The 27837-nt window shown below is 46.0% G+C and overlaps 2 pseudogenes; both read left to right on the top strand.

Annotated features, from left to right (window-relative positions):
- Nucleotides 1-4990: 4990 nt before the first annotated feature.
- Nucleotides 4991-9825, top strand: LOC136505216 (uncharacterized; annotated as a pseudogene).
- A 7971-nt stretch (nucleotides 9826-17796) lies between these two features.
- Nucleotides 17797-25987, top strand: LOC136503186 (O-fucosyltransferase 9-like; annotated as a pseudogene).
- Nucleotides 25988-27837: the final 1850 nt, after the last annotated feature.

The following is a 27837-nucleotide window of genomic DNA, read 5'->3' as shown; positions in this document are numbered from 1 at the left end:
GCAATTCTTAGCTCTAGCATTGAAATGCATTTCTTTTTCGTCACTCTTTGTGGGCTTTTCGGGATTCTTTATGGGTTTTATCCCGTCACGAGTGACTCTCCATACACCTAAATCAACCGCCTCAAGGTGGCAAGCCATTCTTGCTTTATAGTAAAGGAAGTTAGTTCCATCAAATTGTGGAGGCCTAGCGGTATCCATCCCAACCACTCTACAATAGCGTCGGCTCAACGGCGGTTAAGCCAAAGGTCCAAATATGAGCCAACCAGCTCTGATACCAATTGAAGGGACCATGACGCCTAAGAGGGGGGGGGGGGTGAATTAGGCAACTTAAAATTCTAACTCTAAACTATGGCCTCATTTTCTAACCCTAGCAAAACCTATGCAATAGATAAGCTATCTAGATGTGCAACTATAGTTTTGCTAGTGTGTTGCTATCTCTACCGCAAACGTAGTAAAGTAATCAATGTAAGTGCGGAAGCTAAAGAGCAAGGTAGAGATATGCAAACTCCCGTCGACGACTCTGGTATTTTTACCGAGGTATCGAGAAGCGCGCAAGCTTCCCCCTAGTCCTCGTTGGAGCCCCTCGCAAGGAATCCCTCGCAAGGGCCAAGCTCCCAGTCGGGTGACTCCGTGGATAGCCTCGGGCCTTCCCCACGCGCAAGTGGGTCTCCGATGTGCCTCACGGCAAGCCTCTCCCGGATGCTTTCCGCCGTCTTCACTATCAAGCTTCCGGCCAAAATGCCGCGGGCCTTGTTCCCTCCGGTACACGGTGGCGGCCACACCACAACCGCGGTTGGTGTGATCTCGCAAGACTTCAAGCCCCTCCGATGTACAACACTTGTGCTCGCAAGCACGGGGTGGCAAGAAGTATGCAAACCTCACTAAACACTAGGCAAACACCTAGAGCAAGCGCATAAGCGGTGGTCTAATCAACCTAAGCACTTCGCAAAGCACTTATGCTAATCACCTAATAAAACACTAAGCACTATGCATGTGGAGATCACTAAAATGGTGTATCAACACCCTTGGTATGTTTCCTCAGCTCCACACACTCAAATGGCCGGTTGGGGGTTGTATTTATAAGCCCCACTGAGAAAGTAGCCGTTGGGGTCGAACTCCCGCAATTCTGCTACTGACCGGACGCGGAATCGTCCTGACCGGACGCGTCCGGTCGTCCCGACCGTTGCAGCCGCGAACCACCGATCGGACGCTGCCAGCGTCCGGTCGCCTGCCACCGGACGCGTCCGGTCGCAGTTTCGCGCGCCTGGAACCTCTCTGTACTCGATCGGACGCTGATGCCATGCGTCCGGTCGGTTGCCGCCTGCGTCCGGTCCTTGCGTCCGGTCGCCTGTTTGCCGAGCCACCGGTCCAGCGTCCGGTCGCGCTTCCAGCGTCCGGTCCTTGCGTCCGGTCGCGTCTGCGAGCTCGTTTCTTCGTGATCTTGCGTATGACTTGGTTCCTATCTTCATGCTTGGACTTTGCTTGATCTCTTGGGTCTTTTCTTGTGCTCCTAAGGTCTTGCTTAAGGTGTTGATCATCGGATCATCACGTCGCCTTCGTCCAAGTCACGTCTTGCACCCTGTTGGACTACAACACAAACACTTGCAAATTCATTAGTCCAATTTGGTTGTGTTGGTCATCAAACACCAAAATCCAAAGTAAATGGGCCAAGGGTCCATTTTCCTTACAGGAGTGTTCATTGTGATCCCTTTGGGGCAAACTATGAACTCTGTATTTGTGAAAGCCAGATGGTGTGAAGCTCACTGTGTAATTGAAGTTGAGGCTATGGCTCTTCTTCTAGCAGCAAGCATCATTGCCAAACTTAATTGCCACAAGGTCACCTATCTCTCTGACAACCAGAGCATGGTCTCCTACCTCAACTCTCATGGAGTGATATCTGAACCTCTGTGGATTATTAAGCCAGCTACAGAAGGATTCATAAATCTCAATTACAACAATGCTTACCAAGTCAGGAAGATCCATAGGAGTCTAAATTCTACAACGCACGTCTTAGCATCCCAACAAGCTTCTCTTGTACCCACTCCTCTCATCTCTACTGCCAAAACGCCCCAACGGGCGACGTCAACACCCGTGTGGGTCTCCATGCTGTGTTTTTTTTTTTGAGTGGAGCCTCCACGCTGTGGTGCTCCCATTCTACGACCAAACAGCCACACCGACAGGTAGGGCCCAGTTGGCTTCCTCTCCCATCTATTGACAGTCGCCTGCCTCTCCGATGCGGCGATGATGCGCTAACCTCGCTCCGATTTTTGTGTTTTTCCAGCGTACTTTTCAACACCATCGTTGGCTAGGATATGCTAAAACTAATATTTCTCAATAGATAGCGACATATTCGCTAATGGTGCAATATTAGCTCAACTACCACACCATCATCCTGGTCACGAGAACCCAACGAAGAGAGCTACATGGTGCGTGCAATACATCATATTTTTTGTCAAGTTAAGTACATATGGAACATTTAATTACTATGATCTTCTTTTTGGTTCTTATGGCAAAGCACGGACACGAACCTAGTGTTCTCCAATGTCCTGTTAGACATGGCTTTCCTCATGTTTTTTGGAGCCCTATTGAGCTCCTGAATGTAAGATGCTCCTAAGTCTTAATGAAGCTTTTATAAAAAAAAACTTTAGTTAAGTTGAGCTAATTTTTGGCCCTGATTAGTAGCTAGCTCTAGTCATCCAAACACACCCTTAATAGAGCACATAAAATGAAATGTTCTCACCTCTCTCTCTCTACCATATGGATGTGACTACATGTCACACAATATAAGTAATCAAACATAATTTTACCAAATGCAACTGTCTCTAGAGCTCTTTGCAAACACCAAATATTGCACCAAGACATTGACTTAGATTGTGTTGCACAACTGCACAAGGTCGATCTAATGCATGCTAAACTTAATGTAAACAACAATTCACAACCATAAGTCCTAACACTATTTAGTGATTTTGAATATAAAAGGTCTGGCTTGACCTCTCTTATTCTAAAAAATAATAGCATTTATATGGGAAATCTAAAATTTATTCGCATCATGTCTTTCATACGCAAATTCGTTACGAATTGGTTCGTACGAGGACAATCAACTTGATGCCTTGATGGGTAGGGGGGGGGGGGATAACGATAATCCTACCCATGAGAAATGATAGTCTAATGATAATGATAATCCTACCCATGAGGCGTTGTCCATGGAAAGAGGAAAAACCAAAGCACGAGATTCAAAATGGATTAATTCCTTTGGCATATTTTGATAATCTAATCATCATATATATCTATATCTATACCTAATATTAAAGAGGCAAAATTTCTCTCCACCCATTTTTTTGTCCGGCTCTCCCCTAACTAATTCCGAATGTGGAAACTATCCTGTCTAGCGGGACTTCTTGAGATAATTTGAATAGGAATTCTAATCTAAATAGATTTCTGTTTGATATTACCAAACATGCGAGGCTTTTTGTCATGAGTAGCTTGAATAGGAATCTAAATCTAAATAGAAAAGGATAAAAATAGAAATTGGGCAAATAGTCATGAGTAGTTTGAATAGGAATCCAAATTGAAATAGAAAAGGATAAAAACAGAAATTGGGCAAGTATAAATTGAACAAAGCCAATTTTTTTAATTTTATTATATCTCCACCATGAGTGATCTTGGTCATAGTCTGTCCATCCCGCGTTTCTCTTCTCAGTTCTATTAATTAGCGAGCCATTTTCACGTCCGTTTCGACCAGTGTATTTGCTTTTGAAAAAAAACATGCACATGAAAACTACTCGGTTTCACTCTAATCTACAATCGACGCGAGTTTGTATGGTCGTCCTAGACAACAGGTACAAGTCGACTTGTGTACATCCGCATGCACCTTCATCCAAACAAACTCAACATCAAAGTTATTCGAAAAAAAACCAGTCAAAGTTATATATGGGTTAAATTAGATTTATGGCATGTCCATCCGACTACAATCCATTTAAATCAATTGACCATGTTTCAGTCTATCCAAAAATAAATAAATCTATATTTATATATGCTTATATTATTTAAAAAGCATAGATCATTTTATATTGGTACGTCACTCTCTCACATGTCTATATAAGTTAGAGCAGCACGTCTAACTAGCCATGATGCAGTGCGAAGTATACAATCCTATAATGAATATGAACAATAACGTGATCGTTAGATAATAAATCTTTAAATCTCTCGTGCTCATGTAAATTAGAGTAGCTAATGTACGTTGAGGAGGCAATATGAAATCCAGTTTCAAGATGAATCCTAACCCATGATGCGATTATTAATAAACCTCGAAACTAAAGTCGTCCAAATGACCGTGTAATAATAGTTATATCCTGTTGCAATGCACATGCATATTTGTTGGTATAATAAAAAATATGAATGAAAAGTGTACCATAATGACAAACCAAAGTATATCATACGTTGTATAATCGGTAAAAGATACGGTAAACTAGATCCAATATGTATTTCCTCTGAATTTTTTGTTACAAGTAAGATTCCTTATTGAATTTCTGAAAATTTTCACAAAGTCACGCGTTAACTTCGTGATATTTTCTACAATTTAATATAGAAAGGCTCAAAATCAACTAAGCATCGAGGGTGTAAGAAAAGAGTGCACCTTGCATACTGTATATTCCTTTCACTACCATTGTATGCAAGGTAAAGTATATCCAATAACTACCGGCAAAAGGCAAAGCATATCCAAAACTTCATATCTTTTTTTCATTTTTTTCTTCTTTGGCCTTTCCCTTTCCTTTGATTAACTTTTTTTTTGAAAATCGATTAATTTTTTTTTTGTGGATTGCCATTGATGAACTTTTTTTTGAGCAACTGATTAACTTTTTTTTAGAGGCCTTTGATTAACTTTCTTTTGCTTTCGGACATGGGCTCCACAGGCCCAACCAAGTAATGCAGGCCCACCACCACATCAGCAGCATAAAACGGCAACCCCTAACCGCCCGCACCTGAACCCACCGCGATCCCCATTCCATTCCCCCGCCGCCCGCCGCCTCCGAACCCCATCGCCCATCACTACGGCGACGACTATTGCCACAACCGCCGCCACCTTGACGCGTATGAGATTCTGATCTGAGGCTTGGATCTGAAGCCCGCCTCGATCCCACAGCCAGTCACCCACCGCCGCTCCACCGTCACGGTAGCGACCCCCACTCTCAGGCCGTAGCTGCGACCTCGCCGGCGCCATGCGACGCGGAGGCGGAGGCAGGGGAAGTGGAGGTAAAGTAGGGCGAGGAGCTGGAGGAGGTGGAGCGGGCTCCGGCCGCAGGGACGCGCGCCACGGCGGTGCCTCCTACCGCGACGACCGTGGTAGGCGCTCCGACTACAGCTCCCGCCGCCCGCGCCGCCCCAGGGGCGAGGACAACGACCGCGACCGTAGCCCGCCCCGCGGCGGCCGCACCGGCTACGGCGACCGTAGCCCGCCCCGCGGCGGCCGTAGCCCGCCCCGGCGCGAGCGCGCGGGCTACGGCGACCGCTATGCGTCGCCCCGCCGTGGGCATGCGCCGCACAAGGATGCCTTCGGCCCGCCGGGCGGCGACCGCCACGCCTCTCCCCGCGGGCGCAGGGAATACGGCGATAGCCGCGTCTCGCCCCGCGGGGCCAGGGACTACGAAAGGGCGCCCTACCGCGAGGAGCGCGACAGGCACGACCGCCCTGGCCGCGTTGCCGATCTCGGCCACGACTCCCCGCCGGCCTACATGCTCCCTGACCACCCTTCCGACCTCGGACGTCCGGCATCCCTGCGCGCCGGGAGGAAGGAAAGCGACTATTTTGGCGGCTCTGGCGACCGTAGCCTTCTCAAGGACGACTACCTTGGGGGCAGCCCTGGTACACGGAACATCGGAAAGGAGAACGAGTTCCTTGGCAACGGTGGTGTGACTCTCAGAATAAGTGCAACTGAAATGGGAAGGACAAGAGCCATGTACTCCCAGGACCGCAGGTTGTCGCCTCCACCACCTCTGTATCCCTCTGTGCCGCACGAGACTGGATTCTTGACAGGAGGATCTGCCATGAAGGCCAGTGATATTCATGGTGCGGGAAGCACCCAGCGGCTGCATGATGATGGCAATTTTAAGTACTACAAGAATGTCCCATACATTGAGAGGAGTAGAGATACTGAGAGGCATTATTCTGGCAGTAGGGACTTAGTTGTTGAGAAAGGTGGAGGTGCAGAAAGGTTTTATTCTGCTGATGATGTGCCTGCTGGGAGGATTAGAGAAATGGAGAGGCTTTACTCTAGTAGGGGTATGCTGGAGTCTGACCTGGTTCTTGGTGATCCTTCCTCATCCTTGCCTGCCAAGGACCACCATCCATACAGGATGTGCACTGAACCTGGCTACGAGACAAGCAACGGATACAACATGGATGGCCTTGGCAGGTCTTCTCATGACTCACTGGGGTATGGGAGTGGTCATCCTCATAGGTTATCAGGAAGTCCATTAGAGCATGGCAGTGGTCATGGTGATGAAACATTACTGGATATTGCAAGGCAGGCACACTCTAGGCATAGACCAAGAGCTGCATCCTTGGAGTATGATGGACATGATACATATACTGCATCAGAGAATATACGTGGGAATGTCCCACTGAATTCAAGGCACATATCGGGCTCAACATCTTTGAGAGGTCTCAGGGATGAAAGGATTAACGACAATCTGAGGTTATCCCATAGGACTAAAGAAGACAAGGGTAGCTTTGAAGCCATGCATCAGGACACAGATCACTTAATTCAACATCCTTATGACGGCGGTGCTTCTGTACAGTACCCAACAGCAAGGGGTGGTGATGATCGCTACTCCCACTCCCCTGGAACTGAACCTATTGGAATTGTGAGGCGGGCAGCCCGTCAGCATGAGTTTGATTCCTTTGGTTACTCAAGTGACCAAGAAGCTTCCCTTATGGTTTCTAGGAAAAGATGCAGAAGTCCTGAATATCATGATCATGAGATAGATGTGTATCAAGCTGATCATGGGTTTGCAGGACATGAGCACTATGATGATGATATTGATGAATATGATCTACCCCCACCAAGAATGTCACGATATGACATGTTTGAGTTTGTTGATGATGAATATGATGCAAGACATGATGTGCCAACTAATGGTGATGTTTTCTCAAGGCTTGCTTTGCCACATGAAACCAATGGGGAATGGACTGATATGGATCGGGGGAACCATCCTCACTCTGACATCTTGGGTTATGGGTATTCAAAACACGTACCTATGTATCAGAGGCTGTCTAGACCCAATTCTCACTCACAATTTGGGGAAGCTCCCATGCATGGAAGAGGAAGAGGAAGAGGATTAGGAAGAGGAGGATTGACTAAGAGTGCAAAAAAGAGACTGAGAACTGCTCCTCATTACCCATTAGATAGAATGAATTTGTTAGGCCAAATAAATTTTCAAAGTCAGCAAAAGATGAACCTGATGGTTCTGAAGTAAAGCATGAAGATGCTCCAGAGTACGAGGATCCTCCTCTGCAGAAAGATCCACCAGAAGGTTCAGAGGAGTTCAGTAAACAGGTTGAGGAAGCATTTCTTAAGTACGCAAAGATATTAAATGAGAGTCCAGCTACGCAGAAGAAATACCGTGAGGCATCAAAAGGATCTTTGTCTTGCTGTGTCTGTCGCAGGTTTGTCTTGCTTTGCCTGCGAACTAAACAGTTCCTCCTATAACTTCGTTAGCAGTTGCCTACTTGCTGGGTATGGTGACTGGAATGGAGAAATCCAAGGAAAAGTGATGTCTTCTGTAGTAACATTAAAATGCACCTCATACAGTAGATAAGCTTTATAATTTAACCCTATAGTTTAGGTTAACATACCGAGTTATAATTGATATTTCTCTCTAGGAAATTGGCAGAATGTTATGTAGCTTTAGTGCCCATTCTACCCCTCAAGGGTCTGCCGCCATAACTCTAGTTTCCTATTTACTCCCGCCTGGCTTTCGTCCACTAACATTACATCATCAGCGAACAACATAAGCCAAGAGATACCCCCTTGTATGTTCCTGGTAACCTCATCCATTACCAAGATAAAGAGATACGGGCTTAAGGCTGACCCTTGATGAAGTCCAATTTTAATCGGGAAGTAATCTGTGTTACCATCGTTTGTTCGAACACTAGTCACAACATTGTTGTACATGTCCTTGATGAGGGTCACATACTTTGATGGGACTTTATGTTGTCCAAAGACCACCACATAACGGCCCCGTTCGCGTGCCCTTAAACCCGGCTTATCCGCTTCTTTTTTCATCCGGAACAGTGTTTTTCTCTCACAAATTCCTCCAGATTCATTCAGATTCCTCAATTACTCCAGAATTCCTCCAAGCGAATGGGGCCAACATTTCTTTTGATACATGCACTCTGTTTATTTTGCTTCTTTGTTTACTTCCTACAACAGTGTTGCGAGGAAGTTTCCAGACCTTGATGCACTGCTATCACATGCTTATGATACATGCAAGGCCGGTTTGAAGACAAAACACTTGGGGTTTCACAAAGCACTCTGTGTTCTGATGGGGTGGAATTGGCATGTTGCTCCAGACACATCTAAAGCCCATCACTCCATTCCATCTGAGGAAGTAAATGCCATGAGGGGAGACCTCATGCTGTGGCCTTCAGTTGTCGTGATACATAACAGCTCGACTGGTAATGAGGCAAAGGATACTGGTGCAAAGATTGTCTCCATAGAAGAAATTGAAGGTGTATTGGCAGGTTAGTTTTCACTGAGACTAAAAAGAACCTATCTGTGCAGCACCTAGTTAACATTTTGTTTGTCTGTATGGCAACTTAGGATAGTGGATAAATATGTGCTCATGTTGTCTTCTGTTATATTTCCTTAAGATATGTTGTAATGAGATCAACTTATTCAGCAGCCTAATGTAGGCATACTCAGTTTGTTCCTTTGCAATTCTGGTAGTATTTTTGCAGAGCAAAATGAATGTTTTTGTCTATTATTGTTACAATTTTGTGGTGGAGAATAATTCTTAGAAGTATCCTCATGCTATATTTTGTTATTACTAGTATAAAATTTGTTTACGTTGTCTAACTCATCCAGACATTGGGGTACCGCCTGAGATGGCGAGGGTTAGCCATGGAATACCAGCCAATCAGAGCGTGTTCCTGGTGAAGTTCCAGCCGACGATATCCGGGTTTCAGGAAGCCATGAGAGTGCATACCCATTTCTCAAGCAGAAACCATGGCAAGGAAGAGTTCCAGCTGATGAGAGGCAGCAAAGGTAAGAAGGCTGCCTCTACTGAGAGCCTGGAGAAGGTGCTGTATGCCCATATTGGGGTCGTGGAAGACCTGGGACTTCTTGATGAGGGAACAAAGAAGAGATGCAAGGTCAGGAGCAAGAAGGAAATCGAGGCAAATGCAGATGCAACACTGAATTTAGAACCGTGAAGCTGCAAGCAAATTAGATTATAGGTTATTAGGTCTAGTACTAGGATCTGAACCGTTTAAAGTGGTCCTCCTTTTGCTTCATCATGCGGCTGCTTGCTTGTCCTTGTGGCTGTAACATATAAAAAGGTCTAAATTTTGCTTTTGCCATCAAAGAGTGATGAAATTCCGTTGGCTTCTGTCTGGGAAAGGCCTGCCTCGGTGTGCATGGCAAAAACATTTTGTGGTGCCCAGTAGCTAAACGGAAGGTTTCACTCCTTAATGGCAAAAGCAGAATTTACTGGTCGAAGAACCTAGTTTACTATTTGTATATCGAATGGATCTTTATATATTAAGGCTGCCGTGCTATATGTATCGAATGGATCTTTATATTATGGAATCCCTTTTCTTTTTCAAGTTTTTGCTGCGTGAAGTTATGTAATTTGTTGAAGTGTGTGTAGGTTTGGTTGTTGGATATTTTAGATGAAGCTTGTCAGGTTGACATGTATGATGTATGCATAATTGCAACTGCAGGGAGTGAATTGCAGATACAGGGAGCGAATTTTCTCAGGTGTGCATCGATGAGAAAGACGTTGAAGATCTGGTCAAAGAAGTTGAGTGTGGTTCTGCCTCAGAACTCAAGGCACGCACCAATATCTTGTGAAGCTCTACATTTTTTAGCGGCTTACATATGGGGTGGAGGATGAGGGTAAGGGTACCCTCAAGCCATGCGCAGCATTGTTAGGTTATGCTGTGCTATATTGGAGGCAACCAGCTCATCAGCTTGAGTTTACTTGAACTGAGGACTTAATAAGTTTTGCTTCACTAAACTAATAAATAGTTCTAGGCAACTGGCAATCTGGCAGAAGTTTCTTCAGAAGCTGGCCATGAAACAGGTAGATGGATGAGACTTTTCCCTGTGTGCCCTTATAAAAGATCGTAATCCCCTGTGTGCCCCTGAAAAAATTCAGCGGTCTTCAGCGCCACTACTCCAACTTTTTCGTGTCATCCATGCCACTTCCGTCAGTTTGGGGCTCTAACGCCGTTAAACTGCAGGTGTGAAAAGACGAAAATGCCCTTAAGTTCAAATATGTTATTAATTTTTTTTGAGCATCTTAACGACTTCAAATGAAAAAACTCAAAACTAGAAAGTTGTAGATCTCGTCGAGATCTATAATTTTCATATAAATTTTTTTTCATTTAATTTCACAAAAAAAAATATGATTTGATATGATTAATATATCTTAGAAAAATCATATTATTTTTTTTGCGAAATTAAATGAAAAAAAAATTTATATGAAAATTATAGATCTCGACGAGATCTACAACTTTCTAGTTTTGAGTTTTTTCATTTGAAGTCGTTAAGATGCTCAAAAAAAATTAATAACATATTTGAACTTAAGGGCATTTTCGTCTTTTCACACCTGCAGGTTAACGGCGTTAGAGCCCAAACTGACGGAAGTGGCATGGATGACACGAAAAAGTTGGAGTAGTGGCGCTGAAGACCGCTGAATTTTTTCAGGGGCACACAGGGGATTACGATCTTTTATAAGGGCACACAGGGAAAAGTCTCTTGAACCTATCGAGCACACGGTGGTCCTCCTCGCAGAATGTGTGATTCTAGAGCCGGAGCTGTATTTGCTCCAGGTGGAAGTAGACATAGGACGGCAGCGTGCTGGCGTCGTCGCCGCCACCGCTATCGTCGTAGCGGACGACGTTGTTCTCAAGCATGTGCAGGTAGCTGTCACTTGAGCCTGTTAGGATCGTGGGTGTACCTTTCTGTGTAACCGTAGATCCGTAGTAAGGCTCCTTTGCCCTTCGGAGCTTCACCATAGTGACGTGGACGCCGGTGCCGCGGTGTAGTAGGTGTCCTGCGCGATGAAGATGAAGTCCAGTGGTGCTGCAGTGACGACGGTGAGGTTGATGGGCTTCCCGTCACTGGTAGCACTACTTTGATCGGTTTAGGTTTACTATAGGTGGGATGGCGGCGGCTTCGTTGAACCTCGTAACCCAAGCCATGATCCCCATCTCTCTTTTATATGTGCTGTGGAACAGGGGCCCACCAACCATATTAGAGTTGGGCTCCCCCGATCAGGGAGCAGAGACAAGGGCCCAATAGGCCGTTGGGCCTATTGGTGGAGATCAACTAACATTCTCTCCCTTGATCTCACTACCATCTTTCAATTTCATTTACTTTTGTTCATTCCATTACAGATTAGCGCATAGAGCATGTCTCATCGTCACGGTCCATTGCCGATAGACTTAACAACTACAACACACTACTCTGTTTGGAAATAGATACTTATCTTTGGGCCTTCTTTTGTCCAGAAATTTTAGGCTTTTCCTTAAACCCATGCTAGCTACATGTTCTCTGAACACCATGTTCTCTGAACACGTTGGGTGGTAAGCCTTTTGTAAGCGGATCCGCGAGCATCTTTTCTGTACTTATATGCTCAAGACTTATGACTTGATCCCAGACTTTATCTATCACAATATAATACTATATGTCAATGTGTTTGGCAGCACCACTTGACTTATGTTGTGAGCATACTGTACTGCTAGATTATAATCGCAGTATAACTTAAGTGGTCTATAGATGTCGTCAACCACCTTCAAACCGGGTATGAACTTCTTTAGTTAGTTCACCTGCCCCGTTGCCTCATATCACGCTATAAACTATCATACATTGTGGACGATGTAGTGACGGTTTGCATTTGAGCTTTTCCATGAAATAGCTCCCCTTTTCGAGAGTGAATACTATCCCGTCATGGATTTTCTATCATCTCTCGCATAATCAGAATATGAATTTCCTACTATGTGGAGTGAATCAGATCTTCTATACGTTATCATGAGGCCTTTCGTTCCTTGCAAATAACGCAAGACTTTCTTTATCAATTTTAGTGTTCTATTCCAGAATTGCTCTGGAATCTGCCAAGTAAAATCCGGTAACAAATGCCAAGTCAGGGCGCGTACATACTTGAGCATGTTGCAAGCTTCCGATAGCTGAAGCATATGGAACCACTTTCATTTGATTGAGCTCATATTGGTTCCTAAGGCATTGCAAATCCCCATATCTGTCGCCCTTGACTATAGGAGCAGGTGAGGGACTATATTTGTGCATACTGAATTTCTTTAAGATTCTTTCTATGTATGCCTTTTGTGACAGTCCTAATACCCCTTTACTTTTATCTCGGTGAATCTCGATCCCTAGAACAAACGAAGGTTCACCAAGATCTTTCATATCAAATTTTGAGGAAAAAACTTCTTTGTTTCTAGTAGTAGACTGACATCACTACTAGCAAGTAAGATATCATCCACATACAGGACAAGGAAGATAAACTTTCCATTCTTAAACTTTGTATAGACACAATTATCCTCTATATTTTTTTTAAACCCAAAATTTTTTTATTATCTGATCAAACTCCAAGCATTACTGTCTTGAAGCTTGTTTTAATCCATAAATGGATTTCTTTAGGCGACATCCCATTCGTTTTTTTTTCCTTCTATGACAAAACTTTTTGGTTGTGCCATGTAAATATTTTCCTCTAAGTCCCCATTGAGGAATGTCGTCTTTACATCCATCTGATGTAATTCTAAATCGTAATGTGCCATTAATGCCATTATGATTCTGAAGGAAACTTTACATGAGACTAGAGAAAGGTCTCATTGTAATCAATCCCTTCTCTTTGCATAAAGTCTTTTGCCACAAGTCACGCTTTATATGTCTCTATATTCCCTTCAGAGTCAAGTTTTGTTCTGTAGACCCATTTACAGCCTACTATTTTGGCTCCTTTAGGAATTATTTCCAAATCCCAAACTTTATTTGCATTCATTGATTTCATTTCATCTTCTATGGCCTCAAGCCACTTTGATGAATGATTACTTCTCATGGCTTCTTCAAATGAGGTGGGATCATCCTCCATTTGAAATTTCTCAGTGTTATACACTTCATAATCAGCAGGAATAGCTGATTTTCTAACTCTTTGAGACCTTCTAAGGGCCTTCACATTTGGCACATGTTCTGTTTGAGGCTGTTGTTGCTCCCCCTCATGTGTGGCAATAGGTTCTATAGGATCCTGAAGAACAGGTTCCTCATCGTCATTCATTGCTGCCACAGGTGGGATAACAACAGGTGCTGGCATCATAGTGTCTTGCACTATCGGTGCAGCGACAGCAGGTAGTGAGCAAAATAGCTCATGAATCATTGGAGTGGGCGCATATACCCGCTTCACTTCAAGGTCAATTTCTCGAGCTACCATGCTCCCCCTCATCAATTCATCCTCTAGGAAGACAGCGTGTCTCATTTCCATAAACTTTGTATGTCTCTCTAGACAGTAGAAAACAAAAACCTTTTGACTTTTCTAGGTAGCCAAACAAATGACAACTTACTATTTTGGGATCTAACTTCCCAATGTTTGGGTTAAAATACTTTAGCCTCAGCAGGGCTCCCCCACACACACGCAAGTGGTTTAGTGAGGGTACTCTTTCTGTCCACAACTCATATAGTGTTTTGGGTACTGACTTTCTTGATACTCTATTGAGAATATGAATGGTGATTTTAACGCCACCATTCACAGGCTCAACTGTAAGGTGGAGTAACTTATCATACTGCGCACCATATCCATTCATTGTACGATTGCGTCTTTCAGCTACTCCATTCTTCTAAGGTTCGCCCGGTATAGAATATTGGGCTACTTTGCCATTCTCTTGTAAGAACCCTACATAAGGTCCAAGAACTTGGCCATATGGGGTATGCTGCCCGTAGTATTCCCCACGGTCAGACCTGACTATCTTTACCTTTAAATTGCGTTGGATTTCAACTTTTGCCTTAAATATCTACATTTATCCAATGCTTCTGTTCTTTCTTTGATTGGATAAATGTAGACATAACGGGAGTAATCATCTGTGAATGTTATAAACGAATCATAACCATCCACACGCTTTATAGGAAAATTACCACAGATGTCTGTATGAATAATCTATAAAATTACTACGCTTCGTTTGTCATCTTTCTTACTTTTCTTTATTTACTTTCCTTTTATGCATTCTCTGCATTATTTTAAATCTGAGAGCTATAATGGAGAAAGAATATCATTCTTAACTTGTCTTTCTATTCTCTCCCTCAAAATATAGCCTAAACGACAGTGCCATAATTTCGACGATGCATCGTGAGCTCTCTTATGCCACCATTTCCAGAGTGACTCTCTATCACTAGTTGCTTTATCAGCTGGGTAGCATATGTCTTTGAAGAGCTAGTGAACTGACTCTTTATTCTATCGAGGTATTCAGTGACCGTGTCACACTCTGGGATTGAGCCCACAATTGTAGGCTCAATTGTGTTCTTTATCACAGCCAAACATTTCATGTTGACAGTGACCCACATCCTATGCTCAAAGTCATATGACATCTTTTGGGATTCAAAATCCCTTTCTTTAGTTGCCTAATCGGCATCATTCTCTTTGTCTTCCTCACCGGTGCCACAGAATCAGTGGGACACGGTGAGGTGACTACCTAGTCCATCTTAGCCAAGATGAAAACCAGGTCAAACCTTTTTTTAACATATAAATAACACCATTTGCATACCTTGATTTCAACGTTAGTCAAAATCAAAACATTAACTTTCACAACTTTCTTACACACTAATTCTACATCACCGTTGGGAAGAAATAGAATTAATGCATAAATCATTAAAATTTACAACTGTTCTTACACACTAATTCTACATCACCGTTGGGCAGAAATAGAATTAATATATAAATCATTAAAATTACGATATTGTTATTAACAACGTTGGTCAAAAAATAACAACATCATAATCATGTCAAATCTCTTTTTCTCCAATTAAATATCACATTGGTTCAAAAAACTGGAGAATAAACATTTTCTTTAGCAGCGGAAAAACTTTCTTTTTCTCCAATTAAATATCACGTTGGTATAAATTAACTAGAGGATAAACAATTTCTTTGGCAGCGAAAAAACTCTTACTCAATTGCTTGAATTTTACTCACAGGGAAAAATTACTTTTTCTATTTTATTTAAGCCATTAATCAATTTCCAGGAAATAAAACCTTTACGGGAAAATGAACAAAACAAAAAATGACTCAAATTGATCACTGTTCTTTCGGCCCGGCCAGCAAAACAGCCCGGCCCAGCTACTCTCCGCGCGCGCTGCCGCACCCAGGCCGCAACCTGGGCCTAGGCCGGCAAAGCCGCGTCGGTGCGCTCGCCCGCCTAGGCTGCAGGTCGGCCCGATCATGCTCCGCCGTCGGATCGCATCTGACGGTCACCCGCAGGCTTCACGGGGTCAAAACCACGCTCGGCCGCGACAGCTAGAAACCCTAGCCTCATTTGCTCTGTCTGCTTCTCTCTCTTCGTTCTGTCTTCGCCGCTCTCTCCTCTCTCAGCGCAGCGAGCACCGAGCGGCGACCGAGCAACTATGGCGGTGGAGCGACCATGGCGCCGTCGTCGGCCCCCTCGCCGGCGCGTGTGCTCCCCAACGGGTGAGCATGCCGCCGTCGAGCGGCCTGGCCGTGGCACCCCCTTGGCCGAGCCTAGCGAGCAGCTGCCCCTGGCTCGGCTCTTCTTCTCCCGCACCGGCGAAGGGCCATCCCGACGCACGGTGAGGTAGGTCCATTCCTCTTTTCCCCTTCTCCAATTTGGATTTCTTTTCTCCTATCCAAACCGGTGATGAGGATTAGGGTTTGTTCTAGGGTTAGGGTTCGGAATCCGACCTTCCCCTTCTTTGATTTGCTTTTGAATCTTCTTTCTTTTCTTTTTGAATCTGCTTCTTTCTACGGATTCAACCGATTGGGGTAGGTGTCATTTTCTTTTGATTTCTTTTTCTTTTTGGAGTTCATCCGAATGGCTTTCCCCTTTTCCCTTTCTCCATGCGAGTTAGGGTTTGGGTTCGGTTGAACCCGATTTGTTTTGATTTGAGATCGAGATGCTAGGGTTCACTGTTCTTCCCCGAGACTGATTCTTTCCCCTTCTTCCCCCTTCCCCTTCTTCTTTTGGGATCAACCCGATTTGGGATGGGGTTAAAATTAGGGTTAGGTCTTAGGGTTCGGCCAAATCCGAACCCACTCTTCTTCTTCTTTCTACTATTTCTCTTCCCATTGAAGGCTTTTACGGGTTTAGGGTAAGTGAACCCCTTCTCTGTTCAGATCCGTAAGGAACTCTTTTCTTTTCTTGCCGCACCGGCACTTTTCCCCGCACGGTGGCGGTGGCGACTGGGGTTCTAGTGACGTCCGCCACCCCCGGTCCCTTTTCTGTTTCTTTTACCCGATTAGGGTTAGGGTTACACACTAACAACCTGGCTCTAGTACCAATGTTAGGATCATGGGTGTACCTTTCTGTGTAACCGTAGATCCGTAGTAAGGCTCATTTGCCCTTTGGAGCTTCACCGCAGCGACGTGGACGCCGGTGCCACGGTGTAGTAGGCATCCTGCGCGATGAAGATGAAGTCCAATGGCGCTGCAGTGGCGACGGTGAGGTTGATGGGCTTCCTGTCGTTGGCAGCACTACTTTGATCGGTTTAGGTTTACTGTGGGTGGGATGGCGGCGGCTCCATTGAACCTCGTAACCCAAGCCATGATCCCCACCTCTCTTTTATATGTGCTGTGTGACAGGGATCCACCAACCATATTAGGGTTGGGCTCCCCCGATCAGGGAGCAGATACAAGGGCCCAATAGGCCATTGGGCCTATTGGTGGAGATTAACTAACAGAGCTGACCCAGAAGCCATCCTTGTAGGGGAAGTCCGGCGGCAGGATTCACGAGGTCCTCGGGAACGGTTCGTAGAATAGCCCCTCCATCTTGGGGGGTTCGTAGATGAGGAGGACGCGGCCGGTGAGCAGCACGTAGAGGAAGGTGGAGACGACGCTGAGCATCCGGTTGCCCATGCCCTAGATGGGGAACCACACCACGTACCTGCACTCGGCGCGATCACCGTTGTGGTCGGATGTGAGCTGCGCCATGGCCTCGCGGTAGCCCGCACCGCTGATGGTTTGACTCGTACTGCCTCAGCTTCTGGATGAGGTAAGGGGAGACCGGGAACGGCGACGGCGTCTTCCATCGCTTGGACGCCTCGTACCGGCTGAGGCACGTCGCTGTGTCGAAGTCTGGCGAGAGGAGCCCGCCGAGGAGCAGGTCGTGGTGAGCGTTCACTGGGGACGAGGACGCATTCTTCACTTCTTGGGTGCGCTGAGCAGGGTGCGTTGAGCAGGAAGGGTGTGAGCACGTGGAAGATAAAGATAGGTAGGGGGGTTTCTGCAAATGTACGTTGGATTTAAGGTTAAATAAATGGGTATGGACCTGCAGTGAACCATTTTAAAAGTTCATAGATCCAAAAATGCAGTTTCAAAGTTGATGGACCTAGATGATACCCCAATGAAAGTTAATGGACCTCTGGTGCATTTTACTCTTGAATAATTAACTCAGGCTTTTTAATGTAGATCTGTGATGCTGTTGCATTTCATCCGAACAGCGTCTGGCGTGATCCTAGGTAATTATTTGTCTGATTATTACTTTGTTTCCTTGCAATGATTGAACACCCTTGTAATTTATGATTCCTGTCTTTTTTGTCTGAAGCAATTTGTCTCGGTTCTAAACATTAAATTGGAATTTTTAACATTCTGATTTGAGAATGATCATTGGTATTGCTTCTGCACTTCTTATCAAACAGTTTCATGAGGATATAGATGTTGTCATCTGACCTGATGTATTTCTTTCAGCAAATTTGGTCATATATTTGATGAAGATCATTTCATTCAGACTCTCAAAGAACATGTAAGGGTTGTGAAGAAACTTCCTGAAGATGTTTTGCTGCGCTTCAATCATAATATCAGCAGCATACCAAATATGAGAACTAAAGCCTACTCATCTCCAAACCACTATGTGCAAAATGTTCTTCCAAAACTGCTGGAGTTAGGGTACGAAAAACACCCCGTACCCAACCTGGAAAAAAATAAAGAGAGCTTGATTTAGCTGGGGCAAAGCCAAAGCATGAGTTTCATTTTATTTTCTGTTCTTTGCAGGGTTGTGCGCATAGCCTCATTCTCAAATAGATTAGCCCAGTCAGTTCCATTGAACATCCAGGCCTTGAAGTGTTTGGTAAACTACCATGCATTAAGATTTGCTGAACCCATAAGAACTCTCTCAGATGACTTGGTTGGTCGAAAGACAGAAAAGAGTTTGTTGAATGTTGGGAAGTATGTCTTAGTGCATCTTCGCTTTGAAGAGGTTTCAAGTCTCTCTTATGCATTCACAATTATGACATTTTTTTCCATCCTACTAATACGGTGTATGTTTCAGGATATGGTAGCCTTTTCATGTTGTACATATGTGTTAACAACCCACTCTCTCTCCGACGACTTCGACTCAGATTACTCCAGCAACTCTGCCGCCACGGACCGACGAGGTCCCGGTTCCTTCTCAATTATCTCAGTTCGTTCTTACAATTTGGATGATAACCCTTGCTTCTCTCTCCTGCTTCTCTTATCTACTCTACCCTCATAACACAACAGACACACACCCATTCTGGGCCCTGGAACCTAGCATTCTTGCGGCGGCCTCGGATACTCCTCTTTGGCTGTTGGGCCTCTTGGGGACGGCCCAGGTGAGGAACGGTGACATCCCCCTCCCCTTGAGTTCCGGCGTGTCCCCACGCCGGCGCCGCCGGAAACTGTTGGCGGAGAGCTGCTTCGTCCTCCCACGTGGCCAGCTTGGTGTCGAAGCCAGACCACTTGATGAGCACTTGTGGAACCTCACCATCATGCCTTGAGTGAAGACGACGTTGGAGCACAGCTTCTGGCACCTGGCGTTCGTCGTCGACGTCGGGGAGTGAAGGAAACACCATGTACTTGCTTGAGGGAGCAGGCTTGAGCAGCGACACGTGGAAGACCGGATGGATTATCGACGAAGAAGGTAGCTTGAGCTTGTATGCGATAGAGCCGATCTTGTCAATCACCTGGTATGGGCCGAAATAGTGGAAGGACAGCTTCTGGTGAGCGCGAGGTGCCAGCGACGACTGCACGTACGGCTGGAGCTTGAGGTAGACGTAGTCGCCGATCTGGAACGACCGCTCAGAACGTCGCTTGTCGGCCTGTTGCTTCATGCGTTGCTGGGCTCGGAGAAGGTGTTGACGCACCGAAGACAGCATCGTGGCACGGTCGCCCAGTAGGGCATCCACTTCGGTAGAAGCTGATACCGAATCAACAGAAAGACCGAAATGGTGAGGAGGATGTCCATACAATACCTCGAACGGAGACATATTGATGGAAGAATGATGGCTGATGTTGTACCAGAACTCTGCCAAAGTAACATATTTGATCCATTTCCGTGGACATGAGCTGACGAAACAGCGCAGGAACGTTTCCAAGCACTAGTTTACACGTTCGGTCTGGCCTTCCGTCTGTGGGTGGTATGCCGAACTCATAGCAAGTGTTGTATGGGAGAGGTGGAACAGCTCTCACCAAAATAAGCTTGTGAAGATCTTGTCGCGGTCGCTGATGATGTGAGTTGGTAACCCGTGTAGGCGATATATGTTATCGAAGAATGCCTGGGCAACTTGAGGAGCACTGAATGGGTGGGATAGCGGTATGAAATGCGCATATTTGCTGAACCGGTCCACCACCACTAGCAGACAATTAGTAGAACCAGACCGAGGTAGACCTTCTATGAAGTCCATAGATATGACTTGCTAAGACTCGGAGGGAACTGGGAGCGGGGCCAGCAGACCCGGGTACTTAGCACGATCCGGCTTGGCCTGGGCACATGTAGTGCAAGACTGGACATAATCCTTTACATCAGCCTTCATCCCACGCCAGGCAAACAGTTTCTTGACCTTGCTGAAAGTAACTGGGAAACCAGAGTGTCCGCCCACCGCGCTGGAATGCAGGGCAGAGATCAACTGTTGCTGAAGACCAGGGTTATGACCCACCCAGATGCGCCCTTTCTTGCGTAAGATGCCATTAGACAGAGAGAAAGGGGGATGAGCTTCTGGGGCCAAGAGTAGTTCTTGAATCAATTGAGTAGCAGCGGGATCTTTGTCATAGCCTAACACCACCGCAGCCAGCCATACCGGTGTTGATGAGGAGACGGCATTTAGTTGAGCTGGTGGAGAGGGATGACGAGAGAGAGCATCAGCTGCTTGATTCATAGTGCCCGGCTTATAAATAATTGTGTACTGTAAGCCTGCCAACTTGGTGTACAGCTTGAGTTGCCATGGGGTGTGTAATCTCTGGTTAGTAAGATGGACAAGACTATGTTGGTCTATATAGATAATGAACGCAGCATGTTGAATATATGATCGCCATTGCTCCACTACCACAAGAACTGCCAAATACTCTTTTTCGTAAGTGGAGAGGCCACGAGTGCGAGGGCCGAGAGCTTTACTGACAAACGCAATCGGGTGAGCCTCCTGAATTAACACTGCACCGACCCCAGCATCATTGGCATCTGTGTGGATCTGAAACTGCTTGGAGAAATCTAGCAAGGCTAGCACTAGAGCTGATATGAGTGCCTGCTGCAGGGTGAAGAATGCCGCATCATGATCTGTAGTCCATATGAACAGAGTGCCCTTTTTGAGTAAATTTGTCAATGGTCGTGCTAATATAGCAAAGTGACGCACGAACTTCCTGTAGTAGCCAGCTAGGCCTAGAAAGCTGCGCAATTGCTTGTTGTCAGTTGGCATCGGCCACTTGCGGATTGATTCGACTTTGCTAGGATCCGTTGCAACTCCCATGGCACTAATGACATGACCCAAGTAAGCTATGCTTTGCTAAGCAAATCTGCATTTTGATAATTTGACCTGCCATTGATCCCGAGAAAGCAGGTCCAGCACCTGCCGGATATGACATAGATGGTCTACGAGTGAGGAGCTGAATACCAGGATATCATCGAAGAAGACTAGCACACATTTACGCAGCAGAGGCCTCAGGGTAGTGTTCATGGCGCCCTAAAACGTGTTTGGTGCGCCGGTGAGACCAAATGACATGACATAGTATTCAAATTGACCCCAATGAGTCTGGAATGCCGTTTTGTACTCTTCTCCGGGCGCCAGCCTGATCTGATTGAAACCAGCTCTCAAATCCAGCACAGAAAACCACTCGGCATGAGCTAGTTCGTCGAGCAATTCATCAATGACGGGTATGTGAAACTTAGACTTTACTGTCAGGGCGTTGAGCATACGGTAATCGACACAGAGTCGCCAATCCCCAGTTTTTTTACATACCAGAAGGACTGGAGAGGAAAATGCACTGGTATTGGGGCGAATCAATCCAGAATGCAGCATCTCAGTTACTTGCCGCTTGATCTCAGACTTAAGTGCAGGAGCATAGCGATAAGGGCGAACTGACACTGGTTGTGCCCCTGTAACAAGTGGTATCTGGTGATCGCAAGCTCTGCGTGGAGGCAGACCAGACGGTTCAGCGAACACAGAAGCAAAGTCGTCCAATATGAGCTGTACTTCTAGCATAATGTCAGACTGAGGACTGTCAGACGCATCACTTGCAATGTGATATACTTGGACTAAAGAATCTGCTGCCGAATGAGGATGCTGACCCCTGAGCAAGACCTAAATTGAGCCATATGGGATGCAAATCCACTTCTGCAGCCAGTGAACTTTCATAGGAGAGAAGGCCTCTAACCAATCCATGCCTATAATCATATCATAGGATCCTAGAGAGAGAACCTTGAGATTAGAATGGAACTCGTAGCCCTGTACCGACCATGCTGCCATAGGAATCTCTTGAGTGCACATAACAGAATTACCATCAGCAACATGTACAGTGATTGGGTTCCTCAGATCAGAAATACCATGCAGCCTAGTAGACAGAGAAGAACTGACGAATGAGTTTGTACTGCCTGAATCCAGCAAAATCAAGATCAGATGACCCTGAAGAGAGCCTTGGAACTGCATTGTTTTCCTAGTAGCGATCCCAGAATGAACTGTGGCAGACAACATGAAGGCCTGGGCTGGGACTGCATCTGTTGGTTCTGTAACATCAGTAGTTGCTGAGCTTCCAGGTGCCTCGAACTCATCCTGACGAACATCCTAGAGTTCCTGCAAGGCATGAAGTTGAACTTGAGGGGCACATCTGTGGCCCGGCTGCCAACGCTCCCCGCAACGGACACAGAGGCCTCTTGATTTGCGATAGTCGCGAAGAGACTGGAAACGTTCTTCGAGCGGCCGAGGAGGGGTCTTGTGATCATCTTGAGGACGACGAGGTTGGGCCGGCAGCCCCGCAGTACCCTGAGGTGGGGGACTGACACGAGCAGGTGGAGGGGGCAGTGGGAGAGCGCCCCTTTGCACTTGCTGCTTGACGAACGGCGGAGCATGTAGCTGGCGCCCCTCACGACGCCAACGCGGTTCTGTCGCCTCCTCCTGCAACAAAGCCAAAATGCAGGCAGAATCCAAATCCTTGGGGCGTTGAACGAATACAACAGCGCGGATGTCGTCACGAAGCCCATCGACAAAGCGAGTGACATATGCAATATGATCCGGGTTTGGTGTGTAAGCAGAGAGTTGTTCTATGAGGTCGACGAAACGATCCACATAGTCCTGAACTGTGGTGGTTTGGCGAATGTGGAGATAATTGCGGAGGAGAAGCTCTTGCTGATCGCGGCAGAAGCGCTCGCGGATCATACGGCAGAAGGAGGGCCAGTCCACTCCGACGAGATTGCGCTCCACGGACTGAAACTAGCGACGCGCAGGACCGGTAAATTGCATAGTGGAACACTTGATCCACATCGATGGGTGAACGCCATACATATCGAAATAATTTTGTGCGCAGGTCATCCAATATTGAGGATCGTCGCCGTTGAATTGGGGAAAATGCATTTTCGGTAGATGGCCGAGATCTGGGTGATGTGTACTGGAATTGCGTGGGTTTGGGGCTGGCGGGGGTGGATTGGGAGGCGGAAAATGCAGAGAATAATGGGGATCGTGGTGAGGAGCGGCAAACATACCATTGGCCGGGGTCGGAGCTACGGTCGTTGCCGAACCGTAGTTCCTCACCCGTGTAGTCATCTCGACGTGGTGCCCGCTGGGCCAGTCGACCGTGGATCCGGCAGGTGGGCGTGCGGCGGTCAACTCGTGGGGCGCCGCCATCCAAGGAGGCGGCGGGCGCTGGTTATCGTGGTGCTTCAGGGCGCGGAGGTCGAAGCGCACATCGTCGAGGTGGGCGTAGATCTCGGGCTGGCCGGCTTGGAGCTCCTCCACCACCTTCTCGAGATCGGCCACGCGCTCGTCGCGTTCGTCGCCGCACTCGACGATGCGGATGCACTCAAGGTCGAAGATTCGGTGCTCGAGGTCGGAGACGCGCGACTCGAAGTGGCCTCCCCAGTTGTCCGCTACCACGGCGGCGGTATACTGAGAGGAGGCGAACTCCTCCAGCGACTCCAGGCGGGACTCGACGACAATGTCGCGCTGCTCGAGCGCGGAGGCCGCGTCCTGAAGGCGGCGGTCGATCCGCTCCCAGCGGTCGGCGGAGCGCGCATCCATCGCCTCGAATCGCGAGATCAGATCGTCGAACGCCGACTTGCAAAGGGGATCCATCACTCCTCGCGAGCGCTGGAGGCGGGTGAAGTGGGGATGGGTGGGCGGCGCAGAATCCAGGACGCCGCAACGCAAGGAACCCTGTCTCTGATACCAAGTATGTTAACAACCCACTCTCTCTCCGACGACTTCGACTCAGATTACTCCGGCAACTCTGCCGCCACGGACCGACGAGGTCCCAGTTCCTTCTCAATTATCTCAGTTTGTTCTTACAATTTGGATGATAACCCTTGCGTCTCTCTCCTGCTTCTCTTATCTACTCTACCCTCATAACACAACAGACACACGCCCATTCTGGGCCCTGGAACCTGGCATTCTTCTGGCGGCCTTGGATACTCCTCTTTGGCTGTTGGGCCTCTTGGGGACGGCCCAGGTGAGGAACGGTGACAATATGATGGTGGCTGGAGGGAGAAAGAAAACTGAAATGGACAATGCTCGTGAAAGGAGCTGGAGAGGGAAGTTTCGTCGGCATGGTCGAGTGATAAATCCTGAGGCAAACAGAAGGGATGGAAAGTGTCCTCTTACTCCTTTAGAGGTTAGCACCTCCTATTTCCTTTTTGTATTTGTCTTTGTCTACTACAAACACATTTTGAGTCTAGGCCTCTGAGGCTGTACAGCCATAGTACATCAGCTCATGGGAGTCAAGCATTTTTTATGTTGGACAGACAGTTGCTTCGTATGCACTGAATCATGCAGTTAGTATTTCAAAGTTATTCCTTTAAAATTGTTATAGCCTTGGTTACTGCATTTCCCCCTGCTTTTTTGTATTCAGTTAACAAGTCAGTTTAGTTGGTTAAGCTTCAGGTTATCACTGTGGAAGTTGCCTTTTAAAAAACATTTCAATATGTAAAAGGGGTTTACTGGAGATGATATATGTCCTCACTAAATGAATTTATGCAGGTTGGCATGATGCTACGGGGCATGGGATTTGACGATACAACCTCCCTATATGTTGCTTCCGGTAAAATATACAACTCTGAAAAATATATGGCTCCTCTTCGCCAGATGTTCCCTCTTTTAACGACGAAGGATTCTCTTGCTTCGCCTGAAGAACTTGCTCAGTTCAAGGTATTTCTTGCACCAGCACTCTGAAGTCCTTTTAATATTGAACAAAATATGCATGTATGATGGTGTTACATTTACTAATATAAATTTGAAACCATTTGATGTTCAAAAGTATCTGTTTTGGTTGAGACAGAAGGTAGATTAAATACTGCTGTTTTATTTGATGAATTATGTGATCCAACTCACCTACCAATTCTCTATAGGGGCACTCGTCTCAGCTAGCAGCATTAGATTACACTGTCTGCGTTCAGAGCGAAGTGTTTGTGACAACTCAAGGGGGGAACTTCCCTCGCTTTCTGATGGGGGCACAGGCGCTACCTGTTTGGGGGGAATGCGAAGACAATAAAACCAGACAAGCGGAAGCTGGTCTTATCTTTTGATGATCGCAATATCAGGTCAGTTTGAGCAGTTATCTTAAATTTATTTAGTAACTGTATGCAATCATACACGTTATCAGTAACTGTAAAGCAGTCAGTCTGTCACTTGTTGCTAGTTACAGTCAAATCACACAGAATAATTTTCATCTTTGATTCCATTCAGATAATAATTCTTTACTAAAGCAACTGCTTAAAACAATATGTTTTGACCAATGGTCCAATTAGTCTGTTGTTCCTGTTATTACCTAACAACTGCTTTAATGAATATATCTTTCCACCCACCCTTACATACTTTTCTGAATGTATAGTCCAGTCAACAAATTGTAGTGTACCTCTGATTTGGCCTTCAATTTTATGGCTTGATAGGTGATCTTTGTTGTGGCATAATTTGTTTAGAAGCGTTTTATTTAAATGTTTTTTTAAATCCTTTTGAAATTTCAGATGGGATTAGTTCGAGCAGAACATGCAGGAAATACTGCATCACAGCGACATGAAGAGCATTGCATTCAGGAAACCAAACGATTCGGTGTACACATTCCCAATGCCTGATTGCATGTGTCAGCAAGATGGGATGATATAGGCCTGACAGCATAAATACGAGGCAAATCCTTTTGTGTTTTGGTTTTGAGACTAATACCACACAGATAGGTTGGCGTAGGCAGGTATCTTGTACATTCATAACCTGTAGGTAGTGTCACCATATGCTAGCAAGATTGACCAGGGATTCGCTGATTCATGTTGGTTCCACTATTCTAGGGTGGTCTGTAGAGGAGATACAGTTGGGGGTTGGGTTGGGCCGTGGATGTTAAATTCCAGCACACTTGACTTGAGAGAGGGCTTCTGACAAAGTGAGACCTTCTTGATTGTATATGTAAAGGGGACGCCTAACTAAAAAAAAAGGGCGTACCTAGTGCAGAGAGCTCCCGCTCTGTGCGGGGTCTGGAGAAGGGTGTTAGTGGCAAGCTTTACCCTCGCCTGTGCAATGCGAGGAGACTGCGACTCGAACCCGGAACCTTCCAGTCACAGGCGGTAAGACTCTACCGCTTGCACCAGGCCCGCCCTTAAACAAAAACTTACTGATATAATATACCATGGAATTTACTTATTCTTACATTACACTTCATCTTGTTCCTGGAATCTTGGCAGATGCTGCTCTTGGGCAACGGCTCATCATATTAACTTGAGTAATTGTTGTTATATTTCACGGTACAGGATTCTGTATTGTACTGCTGCTTCCTAGTTTTGAGACAAGTGGATGAATTTTCGTTATGAAAATTCTGAGGTTTCCCCTCCACTTCTTATATATAGCCATAGGTATCAATTCAATAGAGGAGGGGGAGGAAACAAACTGTCTTTTCTCTGAATGACATCGTCTTCCCCCTGCACTCCGCAGACATATTACGTTTATCCCGTCTGATGTAAATTCAAACACTTTGAGGCCATAAGAGCTGCCATCTGCACTCAATTTGAACCGAAAGTACATACAGGCCGTAGAATTTCCTTCAATCTGAAGACACGGGAACCGGCAACACATCTCATATGCCATTTTTTTTAAGAACAACAGAAACATACCAAGATGAGAGGTGGAAAATCTAATACAAATGTAGAAGTTTGAAAGCTTCAACGAGTTTGGTTTAGCACAAAACGTCAAAACTAAAAATGATCCGCGAGCGCAATAGATGAATGATATGACAATACACAGCAGTAGAGTCCACGACGAGATGTGCGGCCGAACTCACTGACCCTCCTCGTTCCGTCCAAGTCCAACCACCCTTTTCGCAGAACAGGGTTCAGACCAGGGGAGACGGATCTCAAGTTCACCATGTTTTCATTTTTATCTCCTCTACCTTAATGCGAATTCCAAGTGTTGACAGTTCATCAAATCTCGTTTCTTTGTTCTGCTTTCAAAGGAGTTGGGAGGCTCTGGAGCTGCGATCAGCCAACCATGATCAGCTGCCGGCTGCCGCGACGACGACGAGGCCCAATGCAATCTGTGTCCATCCACACCTTGACTTGCAGAGCTGCAGCAGTTGCTGCTCCTCATGGGTGCAGCAAGTGCAATTCAATGCCTGCCAGGAGTCAGATCTGGAGGAGGAGAACCCTCCATCTCCATGTGCTCCCAATCCAACATCAAGGCCATGTTTAGATTGCAACTTTTTTCAACCCGATGAATAATACCATTTTCGTCTTATTTGACAAATATTGTCCAATCGTGGACCAACTAGGCTCAAAAGATTCATCTCGTGATTTTCAACTAAACTGTATAATTAGTTATTTTTTTTACCTACATTTAAAACTCCATGCAAGCGGTTAAAAATTGATGTGATGGAGAGAGAGTGAAAAAACTTGGAATTTGGATGGTATCTAAACAAGGCCCAATAGATATAGGATCAGGTAGTATATTTACTCTGCTGCTACAAGAAGAAGGTG

The sequence above is a fragment of the Miscanthus floridulus genome, chromosome 14 (genome assembly GCF_019320115.1).
Source record: "Miscanthus floridulus cultivar M001 chromosome 14, ASM1932011v1, whole genome shotgun sequence".
NCBI classification, from domain to species: Eukaryota; Viridiplantae; Streptophyta; class Magnoliopsida; order Poales; family Poaceae; genus Miscanthus; species Miscanthus floridulus.
The sequence above is the reverse complement of the archived record's forward strand: the minus strand, read 5'-3'. Positions and strand labels throughout refer to the sequence as shown.